General features: G+C 55.9%; 1 protein-coding gene across 1 annotated transcript in view; it reads left to right on the top strand.

The window, feature by feature from the left end:
- The first annotated feature begins 3109 nt into the window (after positions 1 to 3109).
- FAM135B (family with sequence similarity 135 member B) overlaps positions 3110 to 18976 on the top strand; it is a 166907-nt gene continuing 151040 nt past the window's right edge. Inside the window, exon 1 of the mRNA XM_037048598.1 lies at positions 3110 to 3610. The gene's annotated coding sequence lies outside the window, so the exon portion shown is untranslated. The remainder of the gene's footprint in view (positions 3611 to 18976) is intronic.

Here is an 18976-nt window from a genome sequence, read left to right as displayed (position 1 = left end):
GTTGCCACAGGATGTCACCATTGAAAACCTGCCTTCTCTGCAGGAAGACGCTGGCACGCTCTGCTGTGACCCCATCCCCGCCCCCGAACCCGCTTGGCCCCTGTGGGGGGTGAGCTCAGCCGCCAGGACTCAACTTGCCAGAGTACCNGAGGGCAGCCAAGCCAGGTTCCAAGGCCAGGCGAGCTGCCAGGGGCCTGTTCTGTCGGCAGGCAGTGAAGTTTTCTTTCTCGGGGGCCGGGCTTCTCCCAGCTGTTCTAAAAGAACGGGCCCCCACGGTCTTCCTGCTCACGGGAGTCTGGTAAGCATTTCATGGCAGTTGCTTCTTGTTGCCACAGGATGTCACCATTGAAAACCTGCCTTCTCTGCAGGAAGACGCTGGCACGCTCTGCTGTGACCCCATCCCTGCCCCCGAACCCGCTTGGCCCCTGTGGGGGGTGAGCTCAGACGCCAGGACTCAACTTGGCCAGAGTACCCGGTGCTTTGCTGTGTTGCCCGGCTCTTTCAAACGGGGTGTCACCTTCCAGTGGCACCAGACCCTGTTCCAGAGGCTCACCTCGAAGCAGAAAGGCATGCTTACACCTGTTTCTGTCAACTCTGTCCTTCCCTACCTCTCTCGTGGGGGCCCTGTGATAGATGACTTTGCAGACGCTGTTGGCGTGGTGGCCGTGGCAGAAGGAGGCATTTGATTGGATGAGTGGGAGGGGAGAGTGGTGGAGAGAATGAGACAGAGGGGCCAGAAAGCCTCAGATGATGCCAGCTTTCTGACTTGAGGGGTTCAACGGCTGGTGGGTCATTTTCCGGGAGGGCAGGGGCAGTGGAGGGCCCCACCCACCCTGGGCAGTGGCAGGGCCTTTGCTTCCAGACCTCCAGCAGCTCTGGGCTGCTCAGAACCTCACCCTGTGGGGCCCAGAACATACCTGTTTGGAGTGGGGCACGGCACGGGGCCCGTCCGTGAGGAGGGCATGGCTGAGGACTCCCCGGGCCCACAGGGTATCACTCCAGCTGGACGGCCGATGGGTATGGGTGCCCTGTGGGCCACCACAGACTGGTGACTGCCGCCACGGTGAAGACCCCTGGGTCCTGACACAGAAGTCCCGTCTGCATGGCTCCCTCGTGCTGACATCGGTGCTCCTGGACCCTGGAGGCTCCTGTCCTTCTTCCTTGTCTTGTCACCTCCAGTCCATGCGCACAGCAGGGAAGGAAGGGGAGGCTTCACAGTGATAAGCCACGACAGTGCTTTGCCGCAAAGGTCTGGCAGGGCTGGGGGGAGTACATTGCAGGACGTGGCCATGGGGAATAGGTTGCATGTTTCACCAGAGGTCATCTCAAGGTTCATTAAGATTCTAGACATGGGCGGCAATACATTATCTATATGTACCTGTACAATAAAGTTCTGGTTCAAACATAAAAAGTTTCTTAAAAATGTACGATGAAAAGTCTCACTCCCACCCAGACCTTGCACCCCCGGCTGTCCGCCCAGCCCCTGTCCATGGCTCACACCCACCCCACAAGTCTCTCCAGTGCCTGTTTACGCTGACGCCAGCCAGGTCACATGCATACATGCCTGTCTCCGCCTTCTTCCGCAGAGTTAGCTACCTTCTTAGGAGCGCTCTTCTGCCCTTTGCTCTAAACTTAGCGACACATCCTGGAGGCCTCTTATCTGGGCGACTGAAACATGTCCCAACGCACAGCCTGCGCTCCAGCCGCGTCTCCCCGCAGCTGGGGACTAGCAACGGCAGAGGAAGATTTGGGGGACTGGTGCTGACTTTCGAAAGTGTGGTTGCATGGAAATGCAACGTTAGCAGCAAAATAAACGTCCTATGATTCCGACAGCCTTTTAAGGACTCACACTGTGAAAGAAGGGCGCCCGTTTTCTCCGTGGAGAAGCGAGCACTCACTTATTTGCCCTTCCGCAACCACTGAGCACCTGTGTTGTCCAAGGCCTGGCCGGTCCCTGCCCCCCCCCCCCCCCCCCCCNCCCCCCCACTGCAGTACACCTCCTCACGACGCCCGGACTAACAGCTTTAGTGGCATCCCGCCCCCAGCTGCAACCTGGACCTCGGGGACCTTCCTGTAATGCTGACCCAGACTGTCCTGTTGTGCTCAAGGTCAAGTTCCAACCCCCTCCCTGGCTCTGAGGCCCTGAATGAGTGCTGCCACCCTGCGATCCTCATACTCTGCCCCAGCTGTGCTGAACTTCCAGTGTGGATCAAACCCAGTCCTGCCGGCTGGCCCACCCCCACCCGCAGCTGGGCTTGCAGGCCAGGGCCCCTCCTTCTGCAAGGATCCTCCTCCCTGTCCTTCACTTGCCCCCCTTGCTTGTTCCTGCCTCCTCTCGCAGGTGTCCTTCCCTGATTACCTCCCCATCCCCTCTCCAATTCGATTAGGACCAGTCACATGATTGCAATTGCTTCCTAATGATCTGCATCTCTTACTGGGCTGTGGGTGCCTCCTGGCTACCGGTTGGGGCTGTGGTCCCCAAGCCCCCTCTCTGAGGCTGTTTTCTCGAGTGCCAGAGACCATCCTAACAGTGATGGCAGGAGCTGGAGAACGCTCTGCCTGCAAAGTCTGGTGAAGGAAGCTCAGCAGCTGTTTGCCGTTTGAACCCCGCTCAACCTTCTCTCCACTACGGATGGAATCTTACGCATCTCCGAACCCCCGCAGCCCAGGGGGAAGTAGGTGACCAGGAAGTGATGGGTCTGTCGGTTGGCTGGCAGGCACAGCTGACTGTCCTGGGTGTACAGATCCCGTGGGGCTTTCACCCTTTCTGAGCTGGGGCAGAGCCTGAGGCTCCTCTCTCTGCTGGGTCGCCCCTGAGCCCCTCTTCAAAGTTTAACACCCTTCCCCCAGCCACAGGGTGGGGGTTAGCCTCCCCACCCCAGGGGTCTAGAAGGACCATTTACATTTAGCTGCACCTAATCCCCTAATTCAGGCGGGCGACTCCCGACCCCCACGCAGAGACTGAGCATGCTCGAGGCCCGGCGGGCCAGCGAGGCGCGTGGGCGTCGGGCCGGCCGCTGGCGCCCCGCACAGGCCACAGGCCGAGCGGGCGCGCGGGCGGGGTTCGCCNGGCGACAGCGGGGGCAGCGGCGGGGCGCGCTCCCCAGGCCGCGAGGGCGCGCTGCGCGCTGCGCCGGGGTCTGGCGCGTCCCGGCGGGGGAAGGAGACGAGCAAGGGCGCCGAAGTGAGCAGAGCCCGCAGGCAGTCTCTAGCGCAGACACAAGCAGTTTCTATTTGGCAGTGGTGCCGGCGACTCCGCTACCGTCCCCGCATCCACTGTGCTGCCTCCGGGCGGGTTGGCCCGGGCTGCCCGGAGGCCGCGGCCGGGCAGCTGTTGCGCCGAGAGGGGGCAGCTGCGGAGTTCCATAACCATAGCAACGGCATCAGCACCACGGCGGCGGCCGAGGCGAGGGCAGCATCCTCTCGCTCCCCCTCCAGGCAGCCTCGCTGCCAGGGGACCTGAGACCCAGCTCACAGGTGCCCGGGACTCCGCGGGCCACCCACCGCAGCTGCGAGTGTTGGCGGCTGGCGAAGGTGACAAGAGGAGCAAGAGGGACCCAGGAGCGGGAGCCCAGGAGGTTCCAGAGGGGAGCCCTGCGGTGGGAGACAGGTAGGGAGAGCACTCCGGGGTGGGCAGCTGCGAAACTCCTCGGTGGCGGCGACGTTTCTGGAAGCGTGGCTGCTAGTTGGACGGCTTTCTGTTACTCAACAGGGATTCCGCCGCGAAATGTGGTTTATCCCCTTGGATCTCCCCAATCTCTCTGTCCTTTGGTGTCGGGGCACATCTGGACAGGGCTTGAGAGGACGAAGGGGAGGGTCTGAATCTGATGCCATAGGTGGGAGACCTGGGGTTGATGAGGTGGTCCCCACCGAAGTCCCAGGTGGAGGCTGAGGGAGCTGGTCCAGACCCTGGGCAAGCAGGTTCTACCAGCCTTTGAACCTGCTTCCCGTTTAGAAGACTAGGTGGGGGCGGAGGGGGCGGTGGTCCCGATTCTCTGTGATCCGGGCTGACCCAGAGACCTGTTTTTGCTGTGGCTTAGCTGGGGACAGGAGGGGGGTGGTTACTGCAGCTCTGCTATGACATGGGCTGGGGCCGGAGCTCACAGCAGCCCGTGGTCTGTCCAGTCAGCCTCAGACCCAGCAACTGGAGGGCTGTTTAGACCAGGAAAGTGGGAACTATCACCATTTCGGGACCCCGGGGTATCCCTGGTGTTTATGCTGTTGCTGCTGTTGGCTGGAGGGGTGGGTGAGAATGGGAATAACATTATAAACTAGCTGTCAGGACGCCCCCTCCCTTCTCCTCACCTTGGGTCCAGTGACCTCCACCCATGCTGTTGCAAGCAAAACAAGACCACATGGGCTATAATGACACCCTTCATCTCCGTGGCCACCCCAGAACTCTGGCCGTTAGCCAACAATTCCACTTTCAGAGAGCTGGAGGACGCTGCTCCGGTTCTCTGGTGAACTAGGGAGGTTTGCTCTCCGTCGGGTTGGGGTGCTCTTGACACTAAGAGATGTGTCAGTGCCGAGAGGCACCTGGGCTGTCCATGTGGAGGGATGAACTGTCAGCCTGGGCTGCAGGCCAGAGCCAGGGGCCAAGGGCTGGTCCCAGACCCAGCCCAGTGGTGCCCTGGGCTCCAGAAGATGGTGGAGAAGGGAGGTCAAGTCAGGAGAAGAATTCGGGTCTCGAGGCTGTCGCCTGTGGGTAAGTGGGTCTCTGGGCGGTTTCTAGGAGGGGCAGCCATTGATTTCCACAGGGCTCTCTCTTTGTACCCTGGCCTCTGGGGATGGTGGTAAGTCCCAGTTAAAGGGCCGTGTTCTTTAATTGGGCTTTTAATTTATGCTGTAGCCGGCGGGCATGTGGGCTGACCAGCATTCCAGCTGGGATTTGTGTCGTAATGAGGAGATATGACTGTGTTCAGTCAGATGGGAAGGTGCGGAGAAAGGATGAGAAAGCGCGGATTTGAGTTCTGGTCTCGTCCCACACCTGCCATGTGACCTTGAGCTTCTCCTCCTCCTGGGACTCCTTTTTCTCATCTGTAGGATGGGGACACTAATGATACTGGCAGCTTGCCTGCTAGGGTGACAGTCCAGTGGGTGGGGTGATGGATGGGTTTCAAAACCTAAGTGCCCTGCAGGTAGAAGGCACCATCCTTCTTTTTGGAGAAACTCTGTTCCTCAGATATACAGGCCTCAGCTACGAAGAGGGAGTAGAAACCCTGGCCAGGGACTCACAGTGGGAACACTGGGCTGGCCCCAGGGTCCCTGCAGAGAGATAGGAAGGGGTCTCTGTCAGGGAAACACAGCGTGTCATCACCCTTATTTACAAATGGTGAAGGTCAAGGGCTTTGCCGTCAAACGCAGTTCTCAGCTAGTCTGGGAACTCGGGGTCTGCTCTGCCGGGGCCGGGCTGAGCATTGGATAGTGTCCGCAGGAGCTGCACACCCCGGGGCTCACTGCAGTGTGAGTGACCCAGCGGGGACCCAGGGCACACGGTGACCTCCTTGTGGGCAGGACTCACGTTCCTACAACACGCTCTGTAAGGCCAGATGTTCACCAGGTGTTGGCCCGGTTGGACCGAATGCTTACGGCTCGACGTGATTGCCAAGGGGACCTCAATTTTGGATGGAGCCAGGACTAGCTGACAGTGTGTCCTGCCCTTTCATACCCTGCTCTTGTCATGTTGGTCTCTCCCCATAATGACCAACTCTCATTTCCCTTCATGAACCAAATTCACCTGCCCCTNGCCTGCTAGGGTGACAGTCCAGTGGGTGGGGTGATGGATGGGTTTCAAAACCTAAGTGCCCTGCAGGTAGAAGGCACCATCCTTCTTTTTGGAGAAACTCTGTTCCTCAGATACACAGGCCTCAGCTACAAAGAGGGAGTAGAAACCCTGGCCAGGGACTCACAGTGGGAACACTGGGCTGGCCCCAGGGTCCCTGCAGAGAGATAGGAAGGGGTCTCTGTCAGGGAAACACAGTGTGTCATCACCCTTATTTACAAATGGTGAAGGTCAAGGGCTTTGCCGTCAAACGCAGTTTTCTAGTCTGGGAACTCGGGGTCTGTTCTGCCGGGGCCAGGCTAAGCATCGGATAGTGTCCACAGGAGCTGCACACCCTGGGGCTCACTGGGGTGACCCAGCGGGGACCCAGGGCACACGGTGACCTCCTTGTGGGCAGGACTCACATTCCTACAACGAGCTCTGTAAGGCCAGATGTTCACCAGGTGTTGGCCCAGTTGGACCGAATGCTTATGGCTCGACGTGATTGCCAAGGGGACCTCAATTTTGGATGGAGCCAGGACTAGCTGACAGTGTGTCCTGCCCTTTCATACCCTGCTCTTGTCACGTTGGTCTCTCCCCACAATGACCAACTCTCATTTCCCTTCATGAACCAAATTCACCTGCCCCTTCCTCCAGGAAGCCTTCCTGCTTCTCTCTCCTCTGCTCCCAGAGCTGTACGGACCTGCTCTGTGACAACTTTTGCTGTGTTGTGTTGGCATTGCTTGCACCCAGGCCTGCCCCCTCTCTAGAGTTCATATGTCCTGAGGACAGGAGCAGCCCCATTCTTCTGTGGCTGTGGCCCCAGCAGCTGGCACATGCCCACCTGCGCAAGGCCAGGCGTGCACAGGGCTAGTCCAGCCACCGCCCCGGTCTCGGAACGCCCTGTAGGCCCGGAAGGTGCTCGCGGGGCTGGTTGCACGGTTAGGGCCTGCCCACTGGAGCGGAGGAAGGAAAACAAAAATGCATGTGTTGCCTTCAAATGCTCACTTTCTTTCAAGTGGGTTGGGTGCTCTGGAACGACTGTAATCCGGTGTGGAATGGCCTTCGTGTAACATTTGCTGAAAGCATCTGATGGAGGATTTTAAGCTTTAAAATGCGTGTCCCTGCTCTCCCTTCCTTGAGTTCAGCCCAGTGCGATGGAAAAGCACAAAGGGTGGACGAAGGAAGCCTCGGCTCGGGTCCTGGCTCTGAGGGGGCCTGGGCATAGGACGCTTGATTTCCTTGTCCCTCAGTTTCCTCGTTCGGGAAATGTGGCAGGTAACACCATCTCCCAGTGGCCGAGGGCCGGAATGGCTGCACAGGCAGTACAAGAAATTTCACAAACTGCAAAATACTCTAGCCAATAAATTCTTTGTTTTTCTTTTTCTTTTTTTTTTTGTCCTAAAAAAGCGAGCAAACTCCCCCTGTCTGATGAGCGCAGCATCAGACGGATGGGCGGTGAACCCTGGCTGCTCTGCTTCCCGGCTCGGCGTGGGCTTCAGCCAGTCGTTCTGCTCGCTCGGCGGCTACCTGCCTCATCTGGACTCCGTGACAATGGCCTTTCGAGATGGGCTGGGAAGATGCACATTAGGAAAAGTGCCATGCCTGCCACTGAGCACATGACATGTGTGAATTCCAAATTATAAATTAGACATAGTGGCCAATAACAGACTCCAGAAGTTTTTGAAATGCCCCAGTGCACTTTCTCCCTTTACTTTCTCTACCTCTGAGAGAGAGAAAGAACTAAGAAGGGAGCCGTAGCCCCCTACCAACAGCCCCTTCTGTGAGACGGCACGGGGAGTACAAGAAGCTAAAGATTTCGCTCCGGGAACTGAGTCCTCCCGCGAGTTCCGACACCGCCTGCTCGCAGGCCTGCTGCCCTGGCCTCCTTACCTTTCTGGGCCGCAGTTGCTCTACCCATCCCTGTGTGGGATGGTGTCAGCAGCCCTGCTACACTTTTCTGTGTGTCCACACACCAATCTGCGTCGCTCCTCACTGGGGTTCCATCTGCAGCCCTCAGGCTGTCCTGCGCTCATCTCTGGCCTACACTCTGCACTTGGATACACCTGAGGCCCATAGCTCTACCTCCAAATTTCTGTTCTTTTTGGAACTGTCTGCAGTCTGGAGGACCAGCATGTCGGAAATGACCCTGGGACGTAGTGGGGTGTTGACCACTCTATGTCACCTCTGCTTGTCCCGGAGCTGTGCTCACCTGACCCCCTGGTCCACTGCTCCACCCAGCTGGGAGGTACCTCTCAGCATAGCTGCGGAAACTGGCCCCAGGGCCCAGGGCTCTTCCTGGGGCCCTCTGCCTCGGGTGCCTGGTGCTGTGCCCTGGCGGGGACTCTGAGCCAGCAGCCTGCTGTGCGTCACTCATCCTGCCAGACCCTGAGAGTCAATGGTGAACAGGCCCACTTTCCCCCTTGTCACAAATGGCAGGACTTCTTAAGACGGAGTGACATACCACTGTGTGTGCAGACCGCGCTTTAGTCCCCTGCCCCGCTGAGGGACCGCTGGGCTGTGGCCACGTCTCGCCTGGTAAGATGTGCATGGGCGTCTCTGTGAGGAACCCGGTCTCTGTGAGACTGGATGTCGGTTGCTTCGGATGGGTGCCCAGAAGTGGGATTGCCGAGTTCCACGGCAGCTGTATTTTCAGTGTTTGAGAAACCTTCATCCTGTTTTCCATGATGACTGTGCCAATTTATACCTCCGTCAACAATGGACTAGAGATGCCTGTCTTCCACATCCTCACCGATATTTATTTTACAAAAAATAATTAACACTAAGCATCCTGACAGGTGTGAAGTGATACCCCAATGGGATTTGGCGTCTCCCTGATGGCTGGTGATGCTGAGCATCCTTCCCGGCACCTGGCGGCTGTTTGCGTGTTTGCTTTGGGAATGTGTCTGACCACAGACTGGCTGTTTTTCTGCCGGGTCTCTTTTACTCATATGGAGTTGTATGTTTCTTACAAATTTTGGACATTAACCCCCTTACCGGATATATGGTTTGCAAATCCTCCCTCCCATTTCACAGGTGCCTTTTCACCCTGTTGATCGCTCCCTTTGCTGTGCAGAAGCTTATTAGCTTCATGCAGCGGCATTTGTTTGTTTGTTTTTGTTTCCTGTGCTTTTGGCCTTATATTAAAAAAAAAAATCCTCACCAAGACGATGGCAAGGGGCATTTCCTCGTTTTCCTAGTTTTTTAGCTTTAGGCCTTGTGTTTAAGCCTTTAATCCATGGTGAGTGGATTTCTGTGCATGGCTTAAGCTAATGGTTCAGTTTGACTCCGTTGTGTGTGGATACCCATTTTCCCCACACCATTTATTGAAGAGACGATGTTCTCTTCATTGCATAGCCTTGGCACCTCTGCTCATCGGTTGACCGAACGTGCGTGCGTTTATTTCTGGGCCCTCTCTTCCACTGCACTGGTCTGTGTGTCTGTTCCCATGTTGGTACCACACTCTTTTGATGACCGTATCTTTGTAGTGTCATTCGATGCCAGGGAGTGTGATGCCTCCAGCTTAGTCCACCAGTGGAAGGATCTCAAACTGGGAGATGATGGGTACAGATAGGCGTTTGGGCTTCTGGAGGCAGCTTGGAGACTAGAGTGGCTTGGGGGGAAGTAAGAGGAGAGGCAGGGAGACTCGGTGGGAAGCTGCTGCAGGAAGTACAGGTAGACGGAGGTGGTGACGGCCCCAGCCAGGGCGAAGGTGACGGGGATGAAGACAACAGAACGCACCTGAAGAATACAAAGGCAGCGGAGTGTTGGGAAGTAGTGGATGACTCAACATCTTGCATCGAAAAACAAGGAGGGACCAAGGAGGCCTCTGAGTTCGGTGACTGGATCTGATGGATTGGCCTTGTTCACGCTCATTGGCCTGGGGACACGGGGCAGAACAGATTTCAAGGGGGAAACGATGGATTCTGTTTTTCGGAAGAAGAGCTTTCACTCACTGAGGACATCTGTGTTCATTTTAGGGAACTAGAGATATCGGTCAAGCTCAGAAGAGCTTCTTCCTTCAGGTCTCCTCTTCCTAGAGGCCCCCCGGGGGCTCCTCCCAGCCCCCAGCCACAGAGCCTGCTTGCATCTGCTTTGCCTCATTCTTTGCCACATTTGTGTCTGAACGCTATGACGGAGCACTCATTTCCTTTTTTATCGGCTGTCTCCTCCGTGGGCTGGTGAGCTTCCTGGGAGTCCGCACCCTCCATGAGCGTGCAAATAATTTTCCTCCAAGTACGTACGGCAGAAGTAATGCCAGAGATCTCCAGTAATGGGGTGCATGGTGTCAATTAGTTAAATGAGCGGAGGCCCGTGCCAGTGCTCCGGGAGCCCCTGGTCAGGAGGGAGGGTTTCAGCTCAGGGACAGACGCACCGAGGCCTTGGCTGCTGCTGCACCTTCTCCCGGAACAGTCTGTCCGTCCTCTCTTTCCAGCCAACCATGACAAATGTCTTTCAATTAAATGAAAGGGACATTTCCCCCTGGGGACGAGGCTGGGGACAGCCTGAGGAACGCAGTGGCCGGCTCCTGCCTGCCGAGCTCTGGCGAATGCAGAGAAGGGTGTTTGGCCCTTTGCTGGGAAACAGCTCGGGGCGGGGCCGCAAGCAGGACACGTAAGTGCAGCGGCCTGCTGCTCGGTTTAATCCAGAGATAATGGCAATGTTTTGGGCAGTTATTCTTCACCTTGATTATTTCAAGGATCCCTTGAAGCATCTAATGAGATCTACAGTCATGCTTTAAAAAAAATACCGTGGATCAGAGGGTGTTGTGGGTCCCATGAGGCCTCTCCTGGCCCCTGCCTCAGAATGCCTGTTCTCGGAGTGGGGTGCACGCAGCCTGCAGCCCCCCTGCCCGCTGCGCCCCACGGGGCAGCATGGCCTCTGGTGAAACCGATGTAGCAGGTGTGCAGAATACACTAGGCACCTCTCATGGAAATGAAAGAGCACCGTCTAGACGGAGACCGACCTGGGATTAAATCTCGGTTCTGGGTGGAGTGACCCACGTGTTTTGGGGGAACTGTTCCAGTTACAAAACTGAAAGTCTTACATGCAGGGAAGCCCCTTTGGCAGGGCACCCTCATTTGACCTTCATTGGCTGAGTGATAGGGGTACGTGGCCTCTGTGGAGTGGTTCTGCCCATCTGTGGTATGAGAGGGAGGGCTGCGTCCTCCCTCCTGAGATGTGGACCCTGAAGGGGCTCCTGTGTAAGTGGCCGAGGGGGCGCTGCTCTCTTGAGGGTCTCAGAACCCCTGGGGAAGGCAGAGAGCACAGGGAGAAGATGGGAATGGCTAGGGGTGCGGCCTCACGTTGTCCAAGCCTGACCTTGCCAGGGGCCTGGTGTACAAGGCCCCTCACGTGTTCTCTGGCCTGAGGCAAGTTCATGGCTCTGAACCTGAGCCTGAGAGGCAGCCCCACTCAGGCATTTCTGGGCAGGGCAGCTTCTTTCAGTTGAGGAAGATTTTGGGGAGACCAGAGCAGTGATGGGTCACCAGCCAACATGCAGTGGAGTGACACACAGAGCGACGGCACACCAGCCTTGGGTGGGCAGTGGCGTTCAGGGCTGGACATCAGTCGTGTCCACCGCATTTTCATTGGTTTTCCATCTGGGCCTCCTAGTCTCCCTTTAAGACAAATGAATTTCCCCACAGCTGCTGCCTTGGGACGATGACATTCAGGCATGCCACGTTCTGAATGTCTACGCCCCAAGCGAGTCACAAAAATATGCTATGCAGAGGTCGCCCTAAGCTTTTCCAGGCTTGGAACCCAAGGGCCCTACTGCTGATTCCCGTCTCGATTTGGCACCCCCTTCTCTGGCTCGTCCCTTAAAGCACCACCGGTCGGGTGGCAGTGGGGTGCCAGCCACATTGGTATCTGCCAGCCTGGCCTGCCCCGCACTGGCCTCTCGTTCTTCTGTCACCGATGAGCAAGCCACTGCTCCTCAGCGACCATGCTGGCGCCTGGGTCTTGGTTTTCGTCCCCCCACAGGTCCCGCCCTGTCTTGGAGGCCTTCCGGGTTGAGCTCCGTGACCCTGCGGCACCTGGGCCAGCCCCGCCTCAGCTTGTACCAGGGTTTGCACTCACACATCACACTCCTCCCCACCCGCCGTGGACCTCGGCCGCCTCTCCCAGCTTGCGCTGCCTCTCCCCGGTGTGGTCATTCTGTGCTTCCGGGGAAGGCTCTGGCCACTGAGGTCTCCCCCATCTCTCCTGCACTGGCTCCTCTTTGGGGACCCCCTCCTGGCTCCAGTCTGTGTGGTCCTCTTCCCCCATAACCCAGACATCACCCTGCTTTCTCTCTAGGTCATTGTATGGCACTTGACCTGTCCCAACCTTAGTTTCTGTAACTCTGAGGCCATCATAATGGGCAATCCATTAGGGAGTTTGAATGACAATCTAATGAAAAAAATTAATCGATAAAGTCCATTGTAATGCTTGGCTCCCGGTAGTCGATGAATCGGTGTTTATTCTGATTAAAGATGAGCCTGCATTCCTTGGCTAAGAGGCTGGTGAGGCTTTCATTCTGCTGTGACAACTGAGCGGGTTGGGTGAGGCTCCTCCTCGGATGGACCCTCCCCATGGGGTGGACCAGGGGCCCTCCTGGGTCGAACGCCGGGGTCACGGGTGCAGGGACTTTGGAGATGTCCGTGCTGGAGGACTCACGGTGGTGCCGTGGCTCGACAGCCCTAAACAGTAACTCGCCCTCACATGTGACGGTGACTCCTCATCAGGAAAATCTAAATGATGGTCTGTGAACTCGGCCGAGGCCAGGCGGGGAGTAGAAGTTCCAAAAGAAGTTACATCGGAAATGGCCACAGTTAAATATAAAAGTACTTGCCATTTTAAGGGTTTGGTACAAGTTTTCTGGAAACTTTATTTCTGGGTGCACTGTCATGGCTGAGGTACCCCTGCGGGAAGTGGGAAGAGAGGACGGCGGGACCTGGGGGTTTGTGGAATCCTGTTGATTTTACCAGAATACAAAATGCACTGAGATTAAATTGCTCTTTTTTTAGTTTGTTTAAAGGAAATATTTAGAGATAAGATTATCATCAGAATCTCGTGCTCAAAGGTAGAATAGCAAGCTCGGTATTTTAATGTGCCAGCCTGTGTTTGCCTTTTGGGAGAATAAAATGAATATTAATGTAATTGCTTCCGATAATAGAATGAGATTCCCTTCAGAAGCACGTGGGCGCTGGAGACGAAAAGAGGTCAGAAACCCTCTATGGCCGGTTGGCGCTGGACTCTGCGGCGTTGTGCGGGTGAGGGGGGCTCTTTCTAAGCACCTACTATGTGATAGTGGCCGTAGTAAGTACTTTCTCTGGTGCTAGTTTTACTCATTCTTCATTCAGGGCTCCCATGAGGGAGGGTGGGTGGGTAGCGGGGTGAGCAGGTGGATGGAAAGCTAGGGGATCGAGGCCCAGAGAGGGGAAATGATTTGGTCACGGTCCTGCAGCCAGCGAGGGTGGAAGGTCAAAGCTGACCCCAAATCCGTCTGGTTTGGACCCGTAGTTCTTCTTGGCCTCCCTGTCGGTGGCCCTGGTGAAGAGCGTTTCAACTTCGGCCATTTGTTGTAAAAGCGAAACAAAACTCAAAAACTATCCAGTCAAAAGTAGGTGGCTTTTAACCACTCAGTGGTGTGCACCTGGGGAGCGAGTGCGCTTTGCCTGACTTGAGATAGGAAAGGGGTGAAGAGGGGCGCGCTTGCCGGCCCTTCCCGCCAGGTCTGCCTCCCGCATCACTGGTCCTGAAATTCGCAGGAAAGACGCTGTACGGATTCAGGAGCCTGCTTGGGTGGGGCGGTCTGTGTGCTCCCGCCTCCTTCAGGGAAATGATCAACATTTTAGATGTTTGAAGCTTTTCTCCTTCATACTTAATTGACTACCTTGAACCAAAATGCAAGAAAACGCATTGCCTGCGATTCCAGACCTGTCTTTTCTTCTTCGTTTGTATGGTTTAATGGAGCGTCCCCCTGGATACGTTTACTCAAAATCCAGTGAGTAGATGTAACTTAAAATCAATATGTTACTTGGAGATGCATCTCCCTTCAAGTTGGACCTGAGGCCGGGCTGGCCCCTGGTGGCTGCCTGTGACTGGGAGGCTTAGTCCCAGCCACGATGGAGCAGGTGCGTCAGGCTGGACGTCTCCTTTGCAGATGAACTTGGGTTCATCTTGGTTATAGAGGCCTGTGAAGTAGTTTTCAACTTTCTATTCATGGTGCTTGAAACACAGTCTCATTGGACCAAAATTAATCTAAGCACCTAAGCAGGCTTGGGTTTTGTAGGACACCAAAGGAAAATGCAGTTTATTGAATTGTGGGATGAATGGGTAAGTGGGTGGGTGGATGGGTGGATGGGTGGATGGGTGGATGGGTAGATAAACTGGTATTATTTTTATCAATAGGGTAAAAAACATTGAAACCAAGCTGAGTGGATGGATGAATGAACAGATAGATGGATGGGTGGTGGGTGGATAGGTGGATGGATGAATGAATGAATGAATGGCAGGTGGGTAGACAGATGGATGAGCAGGTAGATGGATGGGTGATGAGTAGATAGGTGGATGGATGAGTGGATGGATGACTGGGTGGGTGGGTGGGTGGATGGATGACTGGGTGGGTGGGTGGGTGGATGGATGACTGAGTGGATGAATGGGTGGATGAGCAGATACCTGAGCTGGCAGGTGGGCGGGTAGCGGGGTGAGCAGGTGGATGGATGGGTGGAAGCTGGTCAGTGGATGGAAACGATAAAAAAGTGTTTGTCAAAGCATGGCTATCCAGGGCTTTCTACTTGATGGTGAAAATGTAGAATGAAGGGACCCAGTTCGAGTGGACAGAAGGATGGACTCGCAAGCTGGCTAACTGGATTTAATCTGGCCTTTGCCAAGGTTCTTAACCTGCGTAGGCATGAGTTCTCTCTCCAGAGAATGGAAATAACACTATCCCTACCTGATGGGGTGTTCGTTAAGTGAACCAATATGTGAGAACATGTGAACAGTGGCTTGTATGCTGCAAACACTCTGAGCTGTGAGCTGCCATTATTACTAAGGAACCTGGGACCAGCTGTGTAACTTGCCGGGCCCAGTGCAAAATGGAAGTGAAACCCGTTGTTTCTATCAAGATGGTAAAAGAACATTGAACCAAGCTTGGGGTTCTCCTCAGCCTGGTATTGGGCCCCATGTGGCTGCAGAGGTCACGTACTTATCAGACCAGTCCAGGCGGGAGCCTCTTTCTCCAGAATCCCACAGCCGTCAAGGGCGAAGGGCAGTCCTCCAGCAGGTTTCTGAGACCCTTTCTGCCTCTGAACCTCCTCCCCCCTGTTGCTCTGTCCCCTGACCTTTTCCACACCATGGATGTACCCTCTGTACCATGTCCCTCCTTCACACCTTTGGGGATGAGGTAGGGGTCAGTTCCACAACCCACGGTCATGCTCCCTCTGCCGAGATGGCATTTGTCCCCCCACCTTCAGTCTGAGAATCTCTGTTGCATCTCTCTGTCACCCGTTAAGCATGAGCTCTGGCACAGAACGGACCACCCATTCCCCTGCCGATCGCCTGGCCTGAGCAGACGCACGTCCGTCATAGAACCAGCGGATTTCACATTCTCCTGCGGACTTTGAGCTCTGCTGGGGTGGGGACTTCACTTGCTAACCTTGTCCCCTGCCGATGTCTGGCTATTCCAGCACCCTTGGGAAGTCAGCCACGGCCCCCACCCAGTCAGATGCTCAGTCCGTGGTGAGGCTGGGGTTCTGGCAGCTGGCTGTTCCAGCGTGGATACCCAGAGTGGCCAGGGGAGGGCACATGCACAGACCCTGGATTGGATGGGACAGAGCAGGAGGCTAATATAACCGAGTGGAGGGGCTGCCATTCCGTGGAAGGGCGAGAGCAGAGGCTGGCTAGGCTTGGAGCCAGGCAGCCAGGCTGGCAGCGTGGAGTTAGGCTCAAAGGGCTGGACTCCCACAGCCACTCTGCACGCTCCCCGTCTGAGCTCTGGTCCACTTCACAGGATGGAGCAGCCGTCGGCGCTTTGCCGGGACCCTGCCCTGCTGGTCTGTGCTGCGTCCCACACCCGCCCCGACACGTCACCCAGCGGTGACGTGCCGACCGAGGGGCCTAAGGTAACAAGGAGAGCATTTAGCTTCGGACAGTGCTGGCCCGGACACCACTCTGCCAGTCACTGCTAGCTCTGACTTGGAAAACCTGTTTAAGCTTCCTCAGAGTCCGTTTCCTCACCTGGAGAACGGAGAGACCCCGACTGCTTTTCTCGCAATCGCCTGGGCGCTTAAATAATAGGCCAGCTGCCTGCATAGCGCTTAGCAAAATGCCTGACCTAGAGCAAATGACTTGAGAAAGATTGGTTTATCAGGTTGTAAAGGAAATTTCCTCCAGTACAAATTATGTGCCAAGCATCGTGCTCCTTGCTGGGGGCGCTGTGCAGCCTGAGACAGACTTGGTCCCTCTCTCCCAGAACGTATATTTTTCCAGCGGGCAGAGTAAGGAGATGCCAGAAACGACAGGCAGTAGTTTCTCTGTGTTTTTCTCCTCCAGACAACTCATTTGAGCACTCTTTTATTTATGAATTCATTCAACGAGCAGGCGAACGCTTTCCCCTAGCTGGCCACTGGGTGTGGACTTTCTTATGTTGTCTTCACAACAGATAAAGCTTTCACAACAGACAATAAAAGTGACAGTGTCCCCACTAGTCCCTTGTCACAAATGCAGCTTCTGAAGTGCAGAGAGACTGGGTGGCTGACCCAAAATCACACAGATGAAGAGTCTCCAAACCCAGATTCCAGCCAAGGTCCACCTGGTTCCCACGCCCTTGCCCTGGGGCTGGGCTACCCTTTAGAGGTACCCCCGAATGCTCACAGCACAGGGTGAACTTGAACGTGGTCCCTTGCTGCTTCCCCATGTTGAAAATGAGAAAGGGATGGAGACATAAATCTTGCTGTTTTCTCCTGCTGAGCTTTCTCCACTTAGAAACAATTTCTTTTTCTCTCTCCCATTCTTTCTCTGGACCTCTCTTTTTTCCCCTTTATTTCTCTCACTGGTACTTGATTTCATTCTCTCTTTTAGTAGAAGGATCTGTCAGTGTGTTTTTCTTTCCTATTCGACTGCGGGCAGTTTGAAGACCAAATCTACTTCATGGCCCATTCTTGTCCCCAGGGCTTTCATACCATTGGTGTCCAGGGAGTGTTCGTCACATTTCATTATTCAGTTAGGGCTTTCTTGTACAACCGGAAGGCCACAGCCCACAGGACTCGGGTGAGCCCACTGAGTCCAGCACAGGTACTGGAACCAGATGGGTCAGAAGGCTGAGGCTCCGGTTTCCCTGGGAGCTGCCAGCACAGGAGGAGAGCTGATCGCCAAGCCAGGTTCTCCAAGCTCAGCACCAGCTGTGAATGGACACTCACTGTTCTCCAGCCCTTACCGGGCCCCAGAGAGGCCCCAGGGATATGCCGCAGGAAGATGAAATGGTCAATCCAGCGCTCAGCGCCCAGGGGCCCCACAGGCCACCAGATCCATCTGGGAGCCGCATTGTTTAGCCTTGTTTATTATTAGCCCAGTCCTGCCTGCACAGTTGGTCCCGCTGAGAACTGCCTTGGGGGTGTCCCTGCTCCGGGCTGTCTCCAGACTCTCTCCAGCAGGCGCAGGGCCTGCCTAAGCGGGCGAGCTCCAGGGGCCATACTTTAGCGGTCATTCGGGGGGAAAGAGCAGGTCCAGAGTGACATCGCCATTTCATGTATGTTATTCTGGGCTGGGACCTCAGAGCGCTTTATAATTTAGTGCTGAGAATAAAGGATCTGGAATTCAGTTCATTTATCCACCCAGAATGCATTGCTGCGGCCCGTCTCTTGGGCCAAGTGCAGCTCTGAGGACATGGAGATACACTTATCACCTTCGTGATCACTGTTATCGTCCTCCCAATGCCCAAGTTCACTGAACTTCTTTCAGCGGGTGTGATGTGGGGCACTGCCGTGCGTTACTGCGTTTCATCTGGAGGGCGCCCTGCTCCGGGGGACGCTGCTTCACCCCTTGTTCCTCACACGCCTGGGGTGGGGCGCCTGTCCCGTCGGGGCGGCCCTTAGTCTGTCTCTATTTTGCAGAGAACGTACAGGCCACAGCTTCGGGAGGCAGAGGGAGCAGTTTAGCCCTTAAATGTATGCAGAAGGCCTGACCCAGACGGCTGGCCCAGGGGTGGGCCTGATCCTGCCGGAGGGAAGGACGTTTGCCGGCTCTTTGCCCAGAGGGCTTCAGCGGTGGGCCACCGCATCACTGGGGAGGCATTCCTGGTGGCGGGGTGGCTGGATCAGAGTTTTCATTTAAAATAATTTCTGGGCTCTGTGGCGGACTGACTAGCCAGGGCCAGGAGGAACCCCCACACTAGGAGGGAGACCGGGTTTCGTTTGCTTGTTGTCAGTAGGCTGTATTTTTACGGCAGTTTCAGGTTCACAGCGAGGCTGAGCAGAAAGTGAAGAGGTTTCCTACGTACTCCGGCCCCCCACAGGCACGCCTCCGCCAGGGTCAGCACCCGGTCCCCCAGTGGACGTCTCTTACGTTTGACACACCCGCTCCGACACGTTCCAATCACCGAAGTCCACAGTTCACTTCAGGTTCCCCCCGCAGTGGATGGTCTGTGGGTTTGGACGACTGGGTGAGGATGGGCCTCCGCTGCGACAGGGTCACACGTGACACGTTCAGAGCCCGGACTTCCCCGGGGCTCCGCCTGCTCTGTTCCCCTCACCCAGGCCCCGCCAACCCCTGGCCTCTTGGCCGTCTCCGCAGTGGGACCCTCTCCAGAATGTCGCATGGTTGTGGTCACACAATAGGTAGGCTTCTCGGACTGGCTTCTTTCACTTTCTGAGACACGTGTGCATTCCCTTCAGGTTGTTGTCACTTGGACGGGGGATACTGGTCAACACCCTGGGGACAGAGAGTGAACAAACGAGCCCTCCCTGTCACAGACCCCCGACTCAGTGGAGGGGTCAGAGATTTAAAAAGAAAACGAATAAGAAGAATGGCAGAAGTAAACATGGCAGAGGGCACAGGAAGGTGCTAACCTGATGGAGTGGTCAGGGCCCTGTGTCTGGTCCGAGGACGTCGGACAAGACTGCACGAGTGAGGGGGAGGCCGGCTGTGTGGCCCTGTGTGCCAAGGACATGCCGTTCCAAGGAGTGGAGGCCGGGACGCCCCGGGGCCGTCTTCAGCGCCTCAGCCAGACCC

Source organism: Sturnira hondurensis, unplaced genomic scaffold (assembly GCF_014824575.4).
Source record: "Sturnira hondurensis isolate 20B ecotype Veracruz unplaced genomic scaffold, ASM1482457v3 Scaffold0006413, whole genome shotgun sequence".
Lineage (NCBI taxonomy): Eukaryota > Metazoa > Chordata > Mammalia > Chiroptera > Phyllostomidae > Sturnira > Sturnira hondurensis.
Note: the sequence above shows the minus strand (reverse complement) of the source record. Positions and strands in the feature narration are given on the sequence as shown.